The sequence below is a fragment of the Balaenoptera ricei genome, chromosome 6, assembly GCF_028023285.1.
Source record: "Balaenoptera ricei isolate mBalRic1 chromosome 6, mBalRic1.hap2, whole genome shotgun sequence".
Taxonomy (NCBI): domain Eukaryota; kingdom Metazoa; phylum Chordata; class Mammalia; order Artiodactyla; family Balaenopteridae; genus Balaenoptera; species Balaenoptera ricei.
In genome coordinates, this window is record NC_082644.1 from 99,247,273 (window position 1) to 99,268,952 (window position 21,680).

Here is a 21,680-nt window from a genome sequence, read left to right on the forward strand (position 1 = left end):
AGCACCTGGCACACAGTAGGTGCTCAAAAACAGTTTGTTGAATGAATATGTGAATGAAAGGATGGAGTGACGGCTGTAATCATCCTGTCCGGACCAGATGCCTGAGGGTCCAGGGGCCCTGTGGGCCTAGGGCCACTCGGCGGCAGCCGGCAGCACCTGGTGCTTCAGTTCGGTCCCTGCCCCGGAGTTGCGCCCCTGCACAGGGCGCCGCCCGAGCGTCTTGTCCGGGGAATTTCAACCGAGCCAGGGAGTCCCAGGAACAGGACCCGCCCGGCCCCGCCCCCCGCCATCCGCCCCCGGACCTCCGGTCGCCAGCAAAACCTGGAGTTGCAGCGCCCTCCCGGCACCATTGGGACGGCGGGGAGCGCACTGGGCATGCTCGGAGCCGGGCGGGGCCCGAGCGCCCGGGAGGCGGAGCCTCCTGGCAGGGCGAGCGACACCTCCCGCAGAGCTCAGCTGGACCCTCAGCCACTCGGTTCCCGCCCTCAGTTAGGGTGGGGTCTGGGGGCATTTTTTTTTTTTTTTCAAAGCCCAGTGGGAAAGCTGGGAATTCAGAATCCGCGAAAGACGTTCTCCGTCCTCTCCCAGCCGCTGTGTGACCTGGGGTAAGAACCTTACCCCAAATGATATGAATACCTACCTCTGTGCTTCAGATAATATGAATACCTACCGCTTCGGTCTGGGCGCTGTGTGGGGAATGAATGAAATCAAGAACGTGAGCGGGTTTAGTCCACTTTAAAGATCCATTTTTTGAGTGCCTACCTCAGTTATCGGTCATCCTCATACCAGTTTGTCAAGTGCTGAGATGAGGAAACCGAGGTTAATAAACATGAGGATTCTTGGAGTTGTCCCAATTTGCCTTCCACTAGAAACTAGGCTGAAGCTACCTCTTCCTTCTCCACAGTAAACAGTCATTAGCTTATACAGTGCTCAAATTCGAGCTAAAAAATATCTATACACCTAAGGAAAAAGGCCTAAATATTTTTTAAATCGTGCATTTCAACTCACCATAGCAGAAACAGGAACAAAAGGAAAGAATATTCCCCAAACAAATAAATGTTCACAAATAGAGGAATGATTAATTAGATTACGGTATATTTGTTGAAATAATAACTATTTTACACTAAACTAGACCGTGCTGCAACAGGAGGAAACTTACAGTACAATGTTAGGTGAAGAAAAGCTGAAAATACAAATACCCTGTGTAATGGAAATATGGGAAAATGTAAATAGTCTGATTTTGGGGGGTAGTGAGGTTGGTTTTTCTTTTTAAGTTTATCTATTACTGTCCCAATGTTGTGTTTGCAATGTTAAACATTTAAAAGATCAAATCAAAAATTCTTGAAGTTTTGTGTGTCTAATAATAACAATAATAACTGCTATTATCAAGCTCACGTGTGATCAATATTTTACACATATTCTGTCTTTACTCCATACAGTCATTCTGCAGAGTGGGTGTTTTTAGGTCAGTTTTACAGAAAAGGAAGTAATCTAGGAGTCTTTCACAACTAGTAAGAGACGGTCAGGATTTGAATGCAAGTTGGACTGACCTCAAAGCCAGGGTCAATATTTATAATCTTGCCTCTCTGCTTGCCAGGCATCGATCATAAGAGAGACCGCATATTTCATTTTTTGTGTCTTTTTGCCTTATTTTCTCTAACCCTTTGATATGTTTATACGCTGTAGATTACCTTTAAATGTTCTGGTCTCCTGTTACTGTTTTCTTCTTGGGGCCAAAATGTTAAAGTTCATCCTTTTAAACTGTTGCACCTGGAGTGACATGATGTTATTATCAGCAATGACAGTTGACCTTATAAGCTCCCAAACCTTATGCAAATGGGACTTTCGGATGGACATATAATCTTCTTAGTCTATGTGGTTGAACCCAGCCAGATGTAGAGCAAATAGAGACCCCGTGAGGAACAGGGCTATCCCCAGTCTCAGATAATGAGGACCCACATAGATTACTGTCCCTGGGCAATCATTTTGGAGGCAGAATCACAACATAAAGGGACCACATGGTCCATGGACTCCTCAGGACTCTGCTGTGATGAAAAAGTACAGACTTGATAGTCTGATGATGTTTGCAGAGAGAAAGCCAGGGCCCTAAAAGCAGCCCTCCTACTGCTGGTAAGCTAAAAAAAGTCAGCTCTCTCTTTCAATCATGCTGGTAGACTGTACCTGGCCCAGAAACCACTAAACAAACAACAGGAAACACAAAAAGCCAAAGAGAGTCATTTCATTGGAGAGGAAGACATACCACAAACCCAATATGCATCACTGGTAAGGAACGAATTCATTTAAGAGGAACAAGATGAACGACCGGACACAGTTACTAGCAGCATTCCCAGAAGCTGCCATTTGGGCAGAAAATCTGGTGCCAGGTACTGCACCCAGGCAATTGGCTGGGGGCATTTATAGGACGAGTTTCCTGGAAGAATCACTGCGATTGTCATTCATGTCAAGACTCAGGAAGCCTGGGCACCACGTGGACTGTTTTCAATGATTTATGAGGCAGGGCTCCCAGCTGAGATGCTAATGCTCATCAATTATTTGTGCTGTTAACGCAAGCTCACAAATACATGGGCAAGTGGTGCTGTTATAATGACAAGTGAAAAGAATAGGATGTAAAATTATACACACAGTATGGCTTCAACTGTGTGAATGACTAGGGTATACCATATAAAATCGCCATTTCCTAGGTCAACAACGGTTGAATATCAGTAACTTCCTATATTTCATCTTTTTTTTTTTTTTTTTTTAAGGAATTCCTTTATTTTTATTATTTATTTATTTTTGGCTGTGTTGGGTCTTCGTTTCTGTGCGAGGGCTTTCTCTAGTTGTGGCAAGCGGGGGCCACTCTTCATCGTGGTGCGCGGGCCTCTCACTGTCGCGGCCTCTCCCGTTGCGGAGCACAGGCTCCAGACGCGCAGGCTCAGTAGTTGTGGCTCACGGGCCCAGTTGCTCCGCAGCATGTGGGATCTTCCCAGACCAGGGCTCGAACCCGTGTCCCCTGCATTGGCAGGCAGATTCTCAACCACTGCGCCACCAGGGAAGCCCTATATTTCATCTTAATACATACACATAGAAAAAGGACTAGGAAGAAATGCACCAAAATATTAATGGTGGCGGCTGTGTCTGAGTATTGCATTTATAAGCAGAGAAACAAAATACAGAAGGTATCTTTTACAAATCAGGGGAATTTCAAGTCTTTGGGCATCTATTTCTTTGTATGTCTTTAGAGGTCCCTAAATCTTGTTTTACGGTAAGTGTGTTTCTTTTATTATCAGGAAAAATGAAACAAACTTGAAAGTTGGCAAGCCAAAGAAAGCGAGGCAAAGAGAGGGAAAATGACACTCAAACTGGGCGAAAACATGAGAGGTTCCTTTCACGGAGGCCTGTCTGTGCTTGTCCAGCGGTGGCAGATCGCGACAGGCTGTCTGTCCCTGGCCCAGGAGGGAGGGAGAGGAAGTGGTCAAGTCAGGAGCCTGTAGAGACGTGTTAGTCTGACTTGGGACCCCTCATCCCCTCAGCTTGCATTCTTGGAATTCTTGGACCACATAGATCTCACTTTGAGAAACACAAATTTTTAAGTGTAAAGTTTTAGCCATTAAAAAATGTCTTTCCATTGCAAATCATCACTGCCAAAAGAGGAGTTTTGTCTGGAAAACCGATGAACAAATTGAGCATAAATACAAGAACAGAGATGAGGTGAATGTTGTTAATTCATTCATTCCTTCATCAAATATTTATTAAACACCTACTGTGTGTCAGGCACTGCTCTAAGTGCCTGGGAGACATCAGTGAACAAAACAACCATTTCTGCTCTTGTGGGCATGCATGCTAACAGGGCAAGCCAGACAATGAACAACACACATTATGAATAAGTGAATGTTGTTGTATGTGAAGAGACCAGGGGTAAGGGTGATAGGCAGAGGGATGGAGGTGGGGTGAGTGCGGAATTGCAATTTGAAATAGGACTGAGAAATTTAATCACTTAAGCAAAGACCTGAAGGAGATGAGGGAATTATTCATGCAGCTATCTGAGGGAAGAACCTTCTGGGCAGAGAGAATAACAGTAGAAAGGCCCTTAAGGGAGCACGTCTACAGTAAGGAGGCTGGTGGGGCAAGGGGCAAGCTGCAGGAGATGAAGCCAAAGAGGTACCAGGGGCCAGAACCTGAGGGCCCTCCCCTTGTCACCCCCAGGAAGGACTCAGTCTTTCAGTCTGAGCCAGATGGAAGCCAAATATGCTTGTCAACACACCAAAAGTTAAATGCTGTCCCTTTAAACTGTCGCTTTGAATATGGGAACTGAATTCATGTAGCAGCCCTCCACTGTAAGGGAGTCAGCCACAGGATCCAGATTATGCATATATTTTTAATATTATCATCAAAATGGAAAGATAACATTCAACAGTTATCTCAGAGGGTTTTCAGACCTCCAAGAATACATGAGCGAACCCTCAGGGATACATAGACCTGAGTTTTAAAAACACTCTTCTTGTGCACATGCTGTAGATATGCCAGAGGACCAAAAGGACCATAATAGCCCCATGGACCACCACATAGATTTGCTGCTGCATGTAAAATGGAAATGTTAGTCTAGGGACTTTGAGATCGGACTCTGAAGTGGAGAGAAATGCAGAGAGTGAAAGTTGGCGTCCTGAGCTGTGGCTGATAGTATTTAAGCAATGGCCTTCCTTGAAAGGAGTGGTGTCATCTTACAAAACCCAGAGAGAATGGGTTTGTCAAGTCTCCCAACCACACCTTGAAGGTTCAAGTGCCCGAGAACAGAAGGAGAAAGAGAAAAACACCCAGGCAATGTAGAAGAGTCCACACACAGGTCATGGCTTTAAAAAATCGGCAATGATAAAGGAAACACTCAGGGTTTCCTTAACAGACGATTCAAGGGAAAGGAGTCAGGAACAATACTGAAGGCAGCATTTTAAAAGTTTGATCCAGGAACCATATATCAAGTTCGCCTTGGGAGAAGGAGTCCTTGTGAAAAAGCAGACTCCTGGCTTCAGGTCAGACCTTCTGAATCTCTGATTGTGGAACCCAGGGACCTGCATTTTATAATTAACTATAAGAATCTTATGTACACTGAAGTTTTATAACTTCTGTCCTACAGCCTCCAATGTGTGCACACCAAGAACATAGTGTGAGTAATAAACGAAAAGGATGGGAAATTTTACTAAGAGATGATCTTGTAGGTATCACTGATGCTTTGATGAATGGGACTAAGGACAAGAGCATCAGCTTCTTAAAGGAGGTGCATGTGTAGAGGGGCAGAAGGGGAGGGAAAGAGATGTGGAGAGAGAACATTCCCTTCAGGCAAATATGGACCCCCTAATAGAGAGCTCTCAGGCTCTCTGCTCTTGACCTTGGATCTCTGACTGCATCCATCTAACCATGCTCTCCTGGGGCCAAGAACAAGCTAACCATGGGACTGGAAGGAGGCAGTAATGGTGGCAGTCATAGTGGTGCTTAGAGGAGTGGACCTTAAAATAAACACATTGAAGTATGTAGAGTACACACCAAACTGAAACAAGGAAGGTCGTTACCTCCCGAAGAGGAATTGGACAAGTGGGGCAAGAGAGGGACGGGTGTTTACTTTTTGCTATAAACATTTGTGTACCTTCTGAATTATCTACTGTGGGACATATAACTTATTTCAAAGTAAACCAGTTCTCTCTGGAAAAAAATAATGATGTATGCACAATATATTTTAAAAATTGTTTTACATTTTTGACTCCCTCCAAATTTTGCTAACGAAGCACAGAGCATAGGTTACTTGACAAGTCAAGGCTGTAAGTATGACCAGGGCCTGACAATGTATAGCTTGCTCAAAAGAAACAGCCGTTAAGTCAAGAACTCTTACTCCTTTTTTGGAAATGCATGTGGCTGAGGAATGGAACAGAAAAGAAGAGCTTTGGATGAGGATGAAAGAGAAGTAAAAAGTCCTTTCAGTGACCTTAAGATCAAGAGTGATGCTTTCCTGACACAGCTGGTAACAAAACGGCCAGAGAAAGAAGATGGGGGACTGCAACGACCCAGGCCTCGACTGAGTTGCATTCAGGAAAAGGCGGTCATCTGAAACCTGTCCTAGCTTGGCTGACCATTTCATCCCTGAGACGCTGGAAACCTGATCTGGGCCCGGCAGAAAACTGTGCTCCCACCCCCTGGTGACATTTCAAGAACGGTGGACGCTGTTCAGCCTGCCCCGTGCTCTGCTGACCTTCTAGCGTTGCATGGATGACACATCACAGGATTTCCTCAACTGCGCTCTGGCGTCCTGCTAGGATGTCTTTCTCATTTTTTCCATGGTACACATAGTCACTGCATCACAGTCCAAACAGACTATCCAGCGATGCCTCTGTAAACATGAGTCACATGTGAAGTTAAAGAAATCTGTGTTTGGTCAGAGACAGCAGAGCTCCTAAGGCCTATCATCTTTGCATACAAAGTATGGGTTGATGAGAGTTGTCTGATTTCCTGCCAAGATGCCTGAATAGTGCTTGGGGATTGACTTCATGTGGCAGCCACCAAAGCCGACACAGACGCTGCTCTTCTTCATCCTAAGCCTCCCCTTCCAAGGTGAAGTTCTCCAGCTTCTGTATGAGAAAACATTACTCTGTCTCCATTTTTTCACCACTGTGAGCTTCTCTCAGTTTGGTCTTTGATGCCACCACCTTGTCCAGCCTTGGTCATCCCAGTCCAAGCCCAAGCACAAACCTTGTTCTTGTTTCCCCTTGAAGAATGAAGGCCACCCATATCAACCTCCTGAAATGACTCATTCTCTCATCTCTGCCTGTTGAAATCCTATCCATCCTTAACCGGTTTGCAGGGCAGAAATAGAGACACAGATGTAGAGAACAAACGTATGGACACCAAGAGGAGAAAGTGGCGGGTGTGTGTGTGTGATGAATTGGGAGATTGGGATTGACATATATACACTAATATGTATAAAATGGATAACTAATAAGAACCTGCTGTATAAAAAAATAAATTTAAAAAAAAAAAAAGAAAGAAATCCTATCCATCCTTTAAGATCCATCTTACCAGCTACCTCTTCCTGGATTATCCCAACTGGTTATGAGCTTTTTAACTCCTGTACCCCAGGAGTCATCTCATTTTGACTTGCATTTAGTTATAAACGTGCACGTCCCTTTGGAAGGCTCTTGGAAAATCCCCTGAATGGGGCCAGAGATCTTCCTGATTATGTGGGCTGTGACTATAATTTCTGAGCAAGGTATGCAAAGGGCTATGAGCTCCTTCTGAAAAATTGCTGGCCTTTCGGCAGTGAGCAAGAAGCATTACATTGTATCTAAAGTCCTTCTGGAATTTCTTCCAGAATTTTGCATGCAAGCTTGATAATTAATTGACCAACAGAGGGATTGAAAAGAGACACAAATGGATGTAGATAGGTAGATTAGGGAGCAATGTGATCAGTGGTGTCCCAGATAAGGTATAATTAATTAGTGATTAGATATCACTATGACTCAATTTCTATGTGAAACAACTCAAGGATTTAGGACATCAACCCTGCCTCTTCACACCCGGGAGTCACCTAGTTGTGCTGGCAGAAGGTCTACAGGTCAAGGACCACTTTGTTGTCTACCTGGGTTGCTGAGCTAGTTAATTCCATGAGCTCCATCTTTAGACATCAGGACCAGGAATAACAGAGTGAGTAAAATGCAACATAGAAATTACCAGGGAATTACCAGGAAATAGAGTGGGGATGCTAAACCCCACTTAGTGTCTCATGGTTTCAATTTCATTGTGACCTAGAATCATAAACAGTCTCAAATATGGGAAGCTGGCCGATTTTGTCAGCACTTGTGACGATATTTCATCCTCCCACTGTAGGATGGACGCATTGAGGGCAGCCTTCATCTGTCTCTCAGTCTTGTCCAGTCTGAGTAACCAGCTTTCTCTGACTGCATAGGCAGACTCAAGGGCCCCTCCTTCTGCATTTAGATTCCTCTAGATTCACACTGAACACATTATATGCAACTGAGCAAGTCTGCTACCATCATTTCTTCTTATGCTGGGAGCCTAGAGAGAACCAGGAACCTACCAAGCGTGTGATGTGAGAGAAAACTAGTTGAAATTGGATTGCCTTATTGATATGTTCAAGTCAGCCCAAGTCCCTTGACTTCCCAAGGCCAGTGTATTATTTTCCATTACACTTCGTTCAATGGCATTAAAAAAAATGTGCATAATATTAGTACGTATTTCAAATGCCAGTTCACAGGAGGGAACAATTTCCCAACAGTGTTATCTAGTTTCTTTTCAAGTTCCCTGGGTTGAGGTCAGTCTTTGTAGTTAATATTGGGTTCCTGACCCAAACACAGCCTGTGCCAGTTATGAAGTCAGTTTTCCACGCTTTGGATAAAGAGGTGACCGTGGGAACATGTACTGCTCTGTCTCCAGCTTTGGCGGAGCCACTGAAAACCCAACCCAGCCTGGCTGTCTATGTCCCTGCACGGAAATGGGGACAGACAAGGACTGTCCAGCAGGAGGAAATGGACCCATTCTGCAAAGCCAGCCTTGGCATATGGAGCAAAGGAAAGTATCCTTCCCATTCAGGAGGAAAAAATATCTCTTTAGCTATTTATTAAGCAACACTAACACTGAAGTAATCTTTTTTTAAAAAATTTATTTATTTAATTTATTTATTTTTGGCTGTGTTGGGTCTTCGTTGCTGCGTGCGGGCTTTCTCTAGTTGTGGTGAGTGGGGGCTACTCTTCATTGCGGTGCACGAGCTTCTCATTGCGGTGGCTTCTCTTGTTGCGGAGCACGGGCTCTAGGCACGCGGGCTTCAGTAGTTGTGGCACGCAGGCTCAGTAGTTGTGGCTCGCGGGCTCTAGAGCACAGGCTCAGTAGTTGTGGCACACGGGCTTAGTTGTTCTGTGGCATGTGGGATCTTCCCGGACCAGGGATCGAACCTGTGTCCCCTGCATTGGTAGGGAGATTCCTAACCACTGCGCCACCAGCGAAGTCCCCTCACGTAGAAATTTAAACTGGAGAACACAGGGAAAGAAGTGAGAAGGCACACAAAGAGATCCCAAGATCAAGAGACAGCCAGAGAGGGACTTCGCTGCTGGTGCAGTGGTTAGGACTCCGCACTTTCACTGCCGTGGGCCCGGGTTCAATCCCTGGTCGGGGAACTAAGTTCTCGCGAGGTGTGTGGCACGGCCAACAAAAAAAAAAATTAAAAAATTAAAAAAAAAAAAAAGAAACAACCAGAGAAACTGTGGTCAAGTGTTACACTAATGACCCCCAAAGAAGTGACTTCCTGGTGTCCTATACCTGTGTAGTCCCCTCCCACCTGAGGCTAAGTGAAAGTGACTTGATTTGGCTAATGGGACATCAGCAAACAGGTCACAAGTAGATATTTAATAGGCACTTGCCACTGTGGCTGGCCCTCATGGAACCCTGGACCACCATGCCATTACCATTAAGAAGCCCGGGATAAAGGACTCCGTGGAGAGAGGCCCAGTCAGGCCAGATTTGTCTCAGCTGAGCCCAGAGAAGACCAGTAGAAGAACCACCCAGTCAACACCCTGAATCATGAGAAATTAAAAAAAAAAAAAATGTCATTTTCAGCCACTGAGTCTTGAGAGTGGTTTCTTACCAGCACGAGATAACTGGGGCCGCCACAACAGGAGCTCCTGCTGCTGAGGCCTCTGCCTTGTGACCTTTGTTTTCCAAACTGCTTTTATCCCTGGCTTGCCAGGGCCCAGCTGAGTGTCTATTCTGGGATTCTTTGAGGTGTCCATCTTTCATATTGGCTCCTGTAGTCATACAGCAACCGTGCATTTATGTTAAGGCCGTTGTCAAACCCCAGCATTCAAAGAGCTGAGTCAAAATGTGAGTGTCTTTAGGGGAGGGATATTGTGGGTCTTTCTCACCATTACACCCCCATGCCTGGAATGGCGTCTGTCACATAGTAAGAGATATCCATAAGTAAATGAACATGCAGATCTTGGGAGTTTGTTCAAAATATAAATTCCAGGGTCCCACCTCTGGAGATTCTGATTTGATAGATCTGGGTCAGGTCCAGGAAACTGCATGGTAATTAAGCTACCTGAGTGATGCCAAGACAGGAGGCCTATTGAACACATTTTTACCATTAAGGCCTCAAGTTATTCTTGCAACCAAAAGAGGCCAAATGACCACTTTTCTAGGTGACTGTAAACCAGAGTCACCTGGGGAGCGAACACTCTTGGGTGAATCCAATGCAACTGGTCCACAGACTGAAGGGCATTTGGAAATCACTGGCCCAACCAACACAGTTCTCCGTAAGTCATTTGACAGCCAGACACACTTTTCTCATTCCTGAGAGCAGAGAAGACAGGCTTCCTTAGTTACACATTCTCACGCTAATCTTTAAGGCTTTTTGAAGAAAGGTTTTCATGATTATCGTGAGAAGTAGTTGTTAGGGACTCCTTCTAAATCTAATGGTCTCATATGTCAATGAGATATTGGGAACACCTCCGTCTCAAATACTGTGAGGGCTGGATGAGGTAAGATGTGTGAAGGCGTTTTCAAACTGAAAACACCATGCACATAATTTGTAAGCCTTTGACCATGCATGACTATGTCATGTAGGGGATTAAAATATTTTATCTCCTTTTAGATAATCAGGATTATCTAAATCAATCAGGATTTATTATGAGTTACCTTGTTCTCCTAAGAAAGGGAAAGCCAGACCTTCAGGACCCCTGTGTAAAATGTTTCAGGGACAGAAAATCCTGGCTACATTTCTAATTCCTTCTCCTGGGGTTCAAAGCCGTGCACCATCTGAGTCCTGCATCACCTTGGCCTCTCCTTCCCCTGGCCCCTCCTCTCCCCTTCCTCCTGCCCTCAAGTGTCAGCCCTTCCAAAATACTAATGCAGTCCGCTGGTTCACCTCTGTCACTAGCCCTGACTCAAGTTATGCTCTATATCTGGAATGTTCTGTATAATTGTCCATCCCCATCCACCTGGACCTTTCGTGAACCTTTGGTGTCTATTACTATCTTCCACCCTCTAGTCAGACAGAATCGACCAGCCCCTGTTTTTAATGCCCACTGAACGTTTATCCAAGCTCCTGTATCCCTTGGTTGGGCTTACCTAAGCCTGGAAGTCTCTGCCCTTCTCCCACCCCGAGGGCAGGGACTTTTCCATATTAATCCCCTTGTCTCTGGCCCTGAGCACAGTGCCTGGCACAGAGAAGGGACTAATAAATATGTGTTGATTTTATGAAAGCCGGGGGCTGTCATTGGCAGGGTTTAAAGTTCTAGAGAAAGAAAGGCGCTCATGCCTGGCAGAGGTCAAGTGTCTCTCTCTGAATCTGATTTCCTGCTGCTGTACTTTGCCCTTTTCTCCTCCATACGGAGACTTATGAAAACCAAACAACTCACCCCAAGCTGCTTTGCCTGATCTTTAGCTCGTGGGGATATCCAGCAGGTTTAGAAGAGTTTGCCTACGTGGGTATCATATGCAAATGGAATACTTGATATAAATGAACAGATTAAGATATTCATGAGAAATCTCTTCTGAAGGCTAGTTCTGCATTTTTGGTGGCTACTAGATACCTCCAGCTAGATATCCCCAAAGCGCTTCAAACTCAACACGTCCCAACCTAATAGGTCAACTCTATCACACAAACCTGGTCCTTATCCACTGACCATCTGCCAACTGCCTGGGCGCCCAGCCCCAATGCCTCCCTGTCTTGTCATCTAAGAAAATGACATGTTCTCTCCATTCTACCCCCATGATAGTTCTCACATCCTTCCCAGACTCCTCCTTCCACTCCAGGACCTCCTTACCTCTCACCTGGACTCCTATAAATAGCCTCCCAACCGGTCTCCAGCTTCCTCTCAGTTTTTTCTTGAAATCTGGTAACAGGTTAATCTTGCTAAAGCACAGATTCGAACAGGTTACTCCTCTGCTTGCAAACTTCCAACGGCTCCCCGGGGCCTGCCCACCGAATAAAGTCCAAACTCCTTAGTCGGCACCTTGTACCATCTTTAACAACCCTGTCTAATCAGACGCCATCTCTTGGGAAGTGAGGATGTGAGCAGGAGGCAGCAAGAGGCATCTTTCATTCAACAATTATTGATTAGCACCAACCATCTGCCATGTACTGTTCTAGGTTCTGGGAATACAGTCAAGTCCTTGATTTTATGGAGCTTATTTGTGAGAAGACAAAAAACAAAGTCATTAATATGTGTTTTTAAGATGACCACTATCCTGAAAAATGAGTGTGGTAGGTTGTATAGATTGAGATTGCATTGGCCCCCATTCTTCCCTCCTTCCTGCATCCAAGCTTTCTGCCACATGACCCAGAAGTTCCTTACACTAGAAGTAGCTGGACTTCTCCCTGCTGAACTTTGGGCTGGGCCATGTGACTTGCTTTGACCAATGGGATGTTAGCAGATGTGATGCAATCAGAGGCTTGCAGCAGACTTGTATGGTCAAGCTTGTCCCTCTTGCACTTCTGCTTCTGCCATAAAAAGACTAGACCGGGTAGACTGCTGGTCCCAGAAGAAGGAGGAAAATGGGAAGTACAACCAAACTGCAAATAAACTGTTATTGTTTTAAGACACTGAGTTTTGGGGGGATGGTCTATTACTGGGGCAAAAGCTGACTGATCAAGGAACTTTAATTCTAACCTCCATGAGATCTACTTGACATCCCTGCCTTGGAGGCACTGTTCCAGAGGGGGTTTTCATACTTCCTTACTTCCACGCAAGAAACCCTTCTATGCAGGCAGTATCTTAATCTAGCCCTTTCGTCAGTATCTATGAAACCTGAGTATGTCTTTTCCTTGCAACCTGAAAAAGCCTAGGACAATGTCTCCCCTACTATCATGAGGTCCTCGAGGGGAGAGATTGTTCTTGATTGCTCCGCTGGCACAGAGCCTGGTGTAGTGCATGGTACACTCCACTAAGTTGTGGAACCAGATGAAACTCCTGTCAAAATTAGTGGATCTAATGAAGCAGTCTGCCCTAGGTCTTCTCTTGGAAGATCTTTTTCTGTGCAAGAGACTGTTATCCATTCAGTTTATCTATCTCCCCATCCACCCACTCATGGGGGCTGGAAAGCACTCTGTCAGGCACTGGGATATAAAGGCAAATTTGTCCTTGTCCTTATAGAGATCGCAGACTCATAAAAGAGACAAATTTGTCCTTGTCCTTATAGAGATCGCAGACTCATAAAAGAGACAAATAGACTATTCCCAGGGGGGGTGAGATAAAATCTATCAGAAATGAGAGCAAGACACTGAGGGAGTATAGTCTGGTGGGTCAGAGAAGACTTCAAGGATAAGACGACACTTCAGATGACTTTGATAGGCAAGGAGGAACTGACCAGGTATAGAAGGGGGAGAACATTCTGGGGCGAAGGTGTGACGGTGCATGAACTTAAAGTCTATGATGAGGGTATGAGGGTGTGTGGGGCAGGGAGGGAGTGGGAAGTGGTGGGAAAGGAGGTAGAAACTGAGGCCTGGCCAGATGCCAGAGGCTTGTGTGCTACGGTCAGGAGTCTGGACTAGATGCTGAGGGCACTGGGGAGCACTGAAGAGTTTGAGCAGGGCTGTGACATGTTTGGATTTTGCATATTTAAAAGACCCCTCTGGCAACAATGCCTTGGGAAGGGACAAGGAAGCTTGTTAGGTCATTGCAGTGATAAAGGGGGGAGATGTAGATGACCTGAAATGCCAACAGAAACCTAGAGAAGGGGAGAGGTGGGAGGGTTAGGAGGCTGAATGGATGGACCTGGTGACTGGGGGCACGGGTCGGGGGGAAGGAGGTGTTGCAAATGACTCCCAGGTTTCTGCTTAAACAGCAGTACAGATGATGGCACACCACTCACAGAGGCTGAGAGCCTTGGGGTGGGGTGTGAGGATAGAAGATGAGTCCCCTTTGACCATGTGGATAAGGGGCCACTGTGGGGCTACCAAGTGTATGTTTCCCAGGCAGCTATACACCCAAACTCAGGTGAGAGGTGTATTTGGGTGTCATGCGTGTGATGGTGGTTGGAACTATGGGTTTGTTTGTTATGTGGCCTGGTGCTTGAGCTGGTGCTTGCAGAAGCACTGAGGAGTCATCCCCACATGGTAGGCAGGTTTTGGAAGCCCCCAGAGAATCCCTACATGGCATGTAAGACATTATCCTAGGGTGTTCAGGTGGGAAGCATCCTGGGTTACCTTTATGTTGCCCGAACCCTCCACAGGGCCCAGACATTAGCACATGCTCAGGAACGTTGGATGAATGAATGAGGTTCCCCTGGTCTTTGGAAGTCATAGATGGAGAACCAACATCATTAGGCCCCATACCTGGGGTGATTCTGTAGGTTCAAATTCTGAATTAACCAAGTTCAGCTTTCCCATAATTCCATACTTTCCAGAGGTCCTTAGGTGATTTCTAGAATCACTTTGGGAACTTCCTAAGAATGCATATTCCCAGGCCCCATGGATAGCGATTTTGATTTAGTAGGTCTGGGCTGGGGCCTAGGAATCTTCTCTTGAAACAAGCTCCTGAAGTCGTTCTGATGTTGATGCAATGTGGACACTATTTTGGGAAAAATCACTCGTGCTGCATATTCCCCATTTCCCCATCCGGGTCTGCTCTCTACTGTCATTCACTGCGCTCTGTACCCAGGGAGGCTGCCTTCTGGGGCTTGTACCACCCGGACTCCTTTGGTCTCTGTCTTCCATTTGCTTTCAACCAGTGGGGGGCAACAGCAGGAGATGGGTGGGAGGAGCGAGGGTAGGCATTGATTCCCCCTCTACCCCAAGCTGCGGTTTGGCAGTGGCTGCATCCTCAGCTCCTGCTGAGCAGCCCGTCTCTGCCAGCTGCAGCTCTCGCCAAGTTCTGCTCCAGCTCCCTTCCTTCACCCCTTCAGGCCTAGGGGGAGTACTTCCCACGGCACCTAGTCTCTGGGTGCTTCGCCATCTTGATTTCCTTTAACCTTACCCAGACCTCTAAGTATTTTGTTCACTACATGCTCTTCAGTTACCTCTTTGAGTGTGCCCTCTGCTTCCTGCCAAGACAGGAAAACAAAAACATTGACTGGAAAGAGGCAGGAATTCTGGGCCCAGTTCAGTTCAGTTCAGTTCAATTCAGCAAACATTTACTGAGCGAGGTCCTGTGAGTCCAGCTCTATATCAGGAGCTGAGGATGCAGAAATGACTCAGACACAGTGCCTGCCTGCAGAGAGCTCACTGCTTAATGGGAGGTAGAGCCCCAGAATACAGGGTGATGATGGTGTAACTCGGGGTCACACTGGAAGTGCAGGGGGGACCACTACGCCAGGAGTGGCAGGAAACAGAGTCTTCCCAGAGGAGGTGACAACGTGGAATTTGGGTGGGCAGGGAAAGGATGAGAAAGAACAACTCAGGCAGGGATAGAATCACGAAGATGTGAATGGCAATGTCTGGGGCGGCTGCCTGGAGGAGGAATAGAGGCTGGGATCTTCATGCCCACTTTGCTGGAAGGCAGAGGGATGCCTCAGTCTTGAGATGTGGGCTGCTCCCCTGGCACGGGGGTTAGTCAGGGTGCCCCCGGAGCTCCAGGTGGTTTGTGTGGGCTGGGGGGGCCTCCCACCCTTTCCCAACTGCCATGGTTTGGGCTCCTTTCCTTGTAAAGCAGGTTTAATTCACCAACCTACCAAAGCTCCCTTGCTTCCCTCAGAGGGGTATTTGGGGAAAAAAGAGGGAGACTGGGTGGAGTATTGGGCCTGGGGTCCGTGAGGTTAAGACAAAAGAAAAGCTCTGGCTGGATGTACAACAGACCACCCTGATTTCACAAACTATCTCCATTGACTTTAAAGGAAGATGAGTCTGGCAAACTCCTATTTATTCGTCAAAAGCCGAATGAGATTTCACCTCCTCCAGGAAGACTTCCTGGAACCCCCTAACTAGTGCTCCTTCTCTTGTATTCATCATAGTCTCTGGTAATTTGTATGATCACCAGCGTATCTAGCCCACTTGACTACTAGATCCTCAAGTATAATACATGGGGCCTAGGGCATAGTAGATCATCAGAAAATATTTGTTGAATTGACTTAAAAGGAATTCTTGCTGCACTAGGGGAAGTAATAATAATAGTGATATTATCAGCCCTTTGAGGAATGAGGAAACTAACCCAGGGCAGTGAAGGAACTTGCTCATGATCACAAAGCCCATAAACAGGGCAGCATGGGGACTCGAAACCAAACAAGTCTGTTGATTCCAAGGGCTGGAGGATACACCGCTGGGCTCCTCACCCACACGGGCACAGCAGGAGTGGCTGCCCAGTGCTGCCCAGCCAGGAGATTGAGAATAAGAAGCCTCATTGATGGAGCAACCTCTCCTCTCCAGGAATTGTTCAGAGCACTTCATTTGCATCAACTCCCTTAACACTGACAACAGCTTTGTGTGGTACGTGTGTGATCATGGCCCGATTTGACAGATTAGGATCCAGAGACTGGACGTGGTTAAGAAGTGTATCCAGGGTCATACCAAGAAGAAGGCAAAGCTTACAGTGAAACCCAGACTTATTCCAGAGCCCGTGCGTGCTCCGAACCATCATACTTCTCCAGGGAACACGACACCAGCTTCAGATTTAGGAAGAAAGAGAAAACATTTATATGTATTATATTTGTAAGAGGGTTATAAACTGAAATATGCCTCTACATCATGGCAAAAAAAAAAAAAAGAAGAAAAAGAATAATGTTTCTAGAAGCATCCTTAAATTATACACATTGTGAGTTTTGGAAAATTTAGAGCATCACAGAGTAAATTGCATGGGCCTGGTGGAGTGGGCTTGTTCTGCTACTGAGCAGCTGTGTTGTCCTGGGCGCATCTCTTCCCCTCTCTGGGCTTCATCTGTTTCCACATCTTCTTCCAGAGGCTTCATGAAGGTGTTTCCTTTTGGATTGCAAAAGCCATGGCAGTCTGTATCAAGCATAGTCTTTTAGCGCCCTCTACTGTCCAGTTACAGCACTGTCAGTGGTGTGGGTTAGAGGGGAGGGAGAATCAGCCTATGCTTGAAACAAATGGTGAGCAGTGAAGGGCAGCTACAGGGGAAGTCCATGACGTAAAGCAAAAGCCAGTCCTGTTCCAACCCATCAAAGACTTAGAAGTCCTGTTGATCCTGCCCGCACAGTTTCAATTGTTTCCGACCTGCGTTTTCCTGAGTGCACATTCCCAGACAGTCTGTACACCCACACACAGTACCACCTCTCCTTTCATAGCATCACATTGTATGGTAAGTGCCTGTTGACACGTCTGTCTTTTTAAGCACGGGGCCTGCAGTTACTCGCCTTTATTTTCTCTCTCTGCCCCGTGGGATAGTGTATGACACACAGGCTCTCAACTCGAGTTCACCGCATGGATGAACGGAGAAAGGAAGGAATGAATCAAGGAAAGAGAGAGCCCTCTGGGAAGAGGTTGAGGTGGAAGGAGCAGGGAGCATGGGAAGTTCTGAGCTAGGAGCTAGTGTGCCTCAGGTTCAACAAGGTTCCCTACTGATCTCATGTTGCACTGGCATCTTTTCAAAGTCGGAGTGTGGAAGGGGTTTCATGAAGGGGACAAATGGAGGGCTTTTGGGGTATTGCTGGGCTGCTGGATACGTGGTGTGCTCATCTTGGGAAAATATATTCAGCTGTACACTTGTGTGCACTTAAAATTTGCGCATCTTTCTGAATGTATGTTGTACTTTTTTTTTTTAATTTATTTTTGGCTGTGTGGGGTCTTCGTTTCTGTGCGAGGGCTTTCTCTAGTTGCGGCGAGCGGGGGCCACTCTTCATCGCGGTGCGCGGGCCTCTCACTATCGCGGCCTCTCTCGTTGCGGAGCACAGGCTCCAGACGCGCAGGCTCAGTCGTTATGGCTCACGGGCCCAGTTGCTCTGCGGCATGTGGGATCTTCCCAGACCAGGGCTCGAACCCGTGTCCCCTGCATTGGCAGGCGGATTCTCAACCGCTGCGCCACCAGGGAAGCCCCATATGTTGTACTTTGATGAAAAGCTTAGGTAAATCTAATTTGAGAGAGGGGTGGATATGTCTGCTTATGCCTTGTTCCAGAGGTAGAGAGAGGCAGGCTGCTGAGTTTCTTTCAAAGAGCTCACTCCATGTTCTGTCTTAGCATCTGATGGCCCAGCTCTAGGGAAACCCATGTGACCAGACCCATTGGACTTTATTGGTGTTTGACACTCTTGCCCACTCCCTCTTTCTTGAGATATTTCCATCCCTTGGCTTCCAGGACTCGATGTTTTTGCTCTGTGCTTGGCTATAACTCCGTCTCCTTTGTGGGCCTCTCTTCCAAGAACATTCCTTGAAGTTCCCAAGGGTTCTGTGCTAGGCCTGCCCTGTTTCTAACTGCAAATTCTCCCTGGATGATCTCATCCCCTCTGATGGCCAACCCTGTGTCAATGACTCACAAATACATATCTCGGGCCCATCTCTCTATCCTGAGCTGTGGACCACTTATCCAATTGTTTCTTTGACATCTTTGCTTGGACATCTCACTGGTAACTCCACGCACCACAGATGGTGTCCATTTCTCTCTGCATCCCTATCCAAAACCATGTTCCTCCTTATGTGTTCCTTATTTCAGGGAATGGCTCCACTGTTTATCTGGGGGTTGGGCTTAATTCCCTGTGGAAGACTATATTATTGTTCAGCAAATCCTTACTCTCCCTTTCTTTCCATCTTGAAGCAGAGTATACTTCCATACCTCATTGACTTTGGGCTTGTCCGTGGGTCTTGCTTTGAATAAAGGAATGACCACGTGGCCGTTCCTAATAGAGGCTCTAGTGGCACTGTGCTGGGAGCCGCCTGTGTTTCTCTTCCCCTGGTGGTCCTGCCACCTGTCGCGAGGAGAGCAGGCCACAGATAGCTGCTGTTCCTTCAGCCTGGGTGCTTGAATGGCAGACATGTCGGGCAGACCTGAGCGACCTGGAGCCTAGAGCTGAGCCCAACTGAGTTAGGTTGAGTCCAGCTGACCCACAGATCCATGTGCAAGAAATAAATGTTTGTTATTGTAAGCCACTAAGACTTCTATACTCTTCCAACTACTCACTCCCCACATTCAACCAATACCTGTCAATTCTACCCCCTATCTTTGTCTTGATGCATCCAATGCCATCATTTCCCACTGCTGCACTCTACTCCAGGCTCTTCTCATCTCTTGCTTGGACGCTTGCAAGTCTTTTTGCTGGTTTCCTCACATTCGATCTTGTCCCCGTTAGTCCCATCTCCACACCGTAGCAAAAGTGATCTTGCTAAAATTCAGGTCAGTTGTACCCCTTCTTTAGGCGTTTCAAGGGCTTGCCATCACATTTAGGAAACCGTCCACGTCCATGGCACTCAAGGCCCTTGACCCTCTGGACGCTGCCATCTCCCCCGCTCCTCACTCACCCCTTCTCCTCCATGCTCTGCCTACTTGCACCTCTTCCAGCTTCATGAGAGCCCCATGCTCTTTCGTGCCCTGGGCCTTTGGCCATGCCTTCCCCTCTGCCTGGACCACAGTCCATTTCCCTTGCCCAACTGCACGTGGATCGCACTTCTCATCCTTTACGGGTCAGCTTAGGAATGATTTCCTTTGGGGAGTCTCCTCTGATTCCCACAGGTCTGGATGAAATCCAATTGCTATTTGCTCCCATGGCACCCTGAGCTTTTCCTACCCAAACGCATATCAAGCTATTTTCTCACTTTAATTTGCTTGTCTTTTCCACTGGACTTGAGCTCCCAAAAACTCAGGGACTCTATCTAAATTGTTCATCCTTACATTCCTAGTGTTTAAAAAACTGCCTACACTCATTCTTTGAGTTCAGATATTGTTTGTTGAATAAATATTATGGGAAAATAATATGAATGGGCTAAAGAAGTCCAAGATAGAAACAAAAACCACAGAAGGGACTCAGAGAATGTCTAGTCTCATTCTTTGATTGTACAGATGGGGAAATTGAGGCTCAAAGAGGGCTTGACTAGACCAAGGACATGGAGGCTGTTAGAGGCAGAGCTGGAATTGGAAGGTTCTGATGAGACTGCCTGGGCTTTATTTGTTGTCTGATCTGAGGAATTTAAATGCTTAATTTAGGTTCTTAGGACCTGCAATATTAGCATCACCTGGGAGTTTTTTAGATCAGGCCCTGCCCTAGACATACTGAATCAGAATCTTCATTTTAACAAGATCTCCAGGGGCTTTTTAGATACAATAAAGTCTGAGAAACACTCATTTCAGTGACCAGGGGGACAGCTAATGTGGCTTAAAGGTCATTCCAATTCATGCAGGAAAGCCAGCTGGTACAGTGGGAAAGAAAACCCAGCCAAAATGTGGTAGCATTCAGTGCATGCTGTAAACCAAAGGCCAAACGTGTGGGCCGCTCACCTTCCAAAGTTCCAGATAGTTTGGGAGTCCAGGACCTGGCCCGATGGGGGAATAATGGTTCAACTTTAGGTGAGGTGAATGAAGGGGGCTTGCATAAAGGGAAACTCCCAGAAGCCCAGCTGACCAGCAAACCTGATGCTGCAAATTTCCAACTTTTGTACTTGTAAAATCTAAAAATAAGTTTAATAAATATTTATTTATTTACACAAATAATTCTCCCCATGCTGCTTGAGGTGGTGGTGAAAGTGTTATACTCCTACCCTGCTAGTGACATTGTCAACTGGTGCAGGCTGTTTTGTAAACACTACAGCAATATGTAGCAACAACTACAACATTGTTGATCTCCTTGGACCAAGTAATGCCTTTCACAAGAAATAATCCTAAGGAGATAATTCAACAGAAGTGAAAATCTATATGCATGAAGATGTTTGCTACAGATAACAGTGGAAAATACTAAATAAAAAAGGGAATGATTGAGCAAATTAGAATATGGTATCTTCACGCCCATTTAAATTTAATTATAAAATAGCTACTATGTCTTACTTCATCTGCTTGGGGTACAGTGGTGGTTAAGAGCCTGGTCTCTGGGTGTTTGATTCTGGCTCTACCATTTACTGTGTGATCTTGGGCAAGTTTACTTAACCACTCTATGCCTCAGTTTCCTCATCTGTAAAATGGGGATAATAACAATACCTACTTCTTAGGATTGTTGTAAGGATGGAATGATTTAATTTAATTAATTAAAGTGCCTGGAATAGCGCCTCTATAAATTTGTGTTACTATTATTTTTAAGAGTCAAATTAAATGGCCTGATACTCTCACTCCACCTGACACAGGAATGCTTTTCCTCCATCCTCAGGGCCTGACCTGTGGTAAGTCCAAGACCCCCGGGGATGTTCCCTCAGTCCTCCTTGGAATCAGCCTGGTTTTCCAGCCTCGTGGAGAGAAAACAAGAGAATTTGCTCAGTTGGCCCGTACATTGTATTCTTTGTGGCTCATGTTGCTGTTATGGTGTTGCTATTGAAACAGGTGATTCAGGAGCCATCTTGAATTCTTCCTCCCTCAGCATTATGCCGGATTGTGGTAACTCCACCCCGTATAGGGCTTTAGTACACACAAACACACACACACGTGCACACACACACAACCACCTTCTGTAAGCCACTCCCCCAGCGCACCTGAGTCCTGGTTGCTGCGGCTGAACAAGGTCCCTTTCTTCTTCTCCCAACCCCTTGGTCTGTTTACATTTAGTGCCCTAGAATGGCATACTTTTCAGTAGATAATCCTACTTGTTCCGATGATAGTAATAGCTAC

At 46.2% G+C, this 21,680-nt stretch overlaps 1 protein-coding gene across 3 annotated transcripts in view; it reads left to right on the forward strand.

Annotated features, from left to right (window-relative positions):
- The first annotated feature begins 434 nt into the window (after positions 1–434).
- PALM2AKAP2 (PALM2 and AKAP2 fusion) overlaps positions 435–21,680 on the forward strand; it is a 624,626-nt gene continuing 603,380 nt past the window's right edge. For all 3 annotated transcript variants that reach the window (XM_059925270.1, XM_059925268.1, XM_059925271.1), the window contains exon 1: positions 435–605. The gene's annotated coding sequence lies outside the window, so the exon portion shown is untranslated. The remainder of the gene's footprint in view (positions 606–21,680) is intronic.